Below are 466 nucleotides of genomic sequence, written 5' to 3'. Positions count from 1 at the left end.
GGACTGTTACTCCATTTTATCTTGCATACTTCAGAGGGACTTGAAGCAGGACAGTGGACATGTGTATCTGTAGGATCATGGGACAAATGGCTTTAGGACAAATGCAACAGCCTTATATTCGCCCCTTTCTTCACCACTACCCTGACATATCTTGCAGTGATGGTTCCTCCAGTGGGGAAGCTGCATGCAGCTGTGGCAAGTGGGAGCAAAGTGAGGGTTTTCTTTTCCCTTGACGGATTTAGCTTGTAAGATGAAGAGTCAGCCTTTGCTTGTCTGGGGGAGAAGCTAATAAGATGTGGGGAGAAGTGGGCATGCTAGAAGGGAGGAATAGGCTGCAATCAGACCTAGACAGGTTATAGGGGTGGGTGGATGAGAACAGGATGGGTTTCAACACAGACAAGTGCAAGGTACTGCACCTACGAAGGAAGAACCAGCAGCATACCTACAGGCTGGGGAACTCCCTTCT

This window comes from Alligator sinensis, unplaced genomic scaffold, assembly GCF_000455745.1.
Source record: "Alligator sinensis unplaced genomic scaffold, ASM45574v1 scaffold658_1, whole genome shotgun sequence".
NCBI lineage: Eukaryota > Metazoa > Chordata > Crocodylia > Alligatoridae > Alligator > Alligator sinensis.
This window is presented reverse-complemented; position numbering follows the sequence as displayed.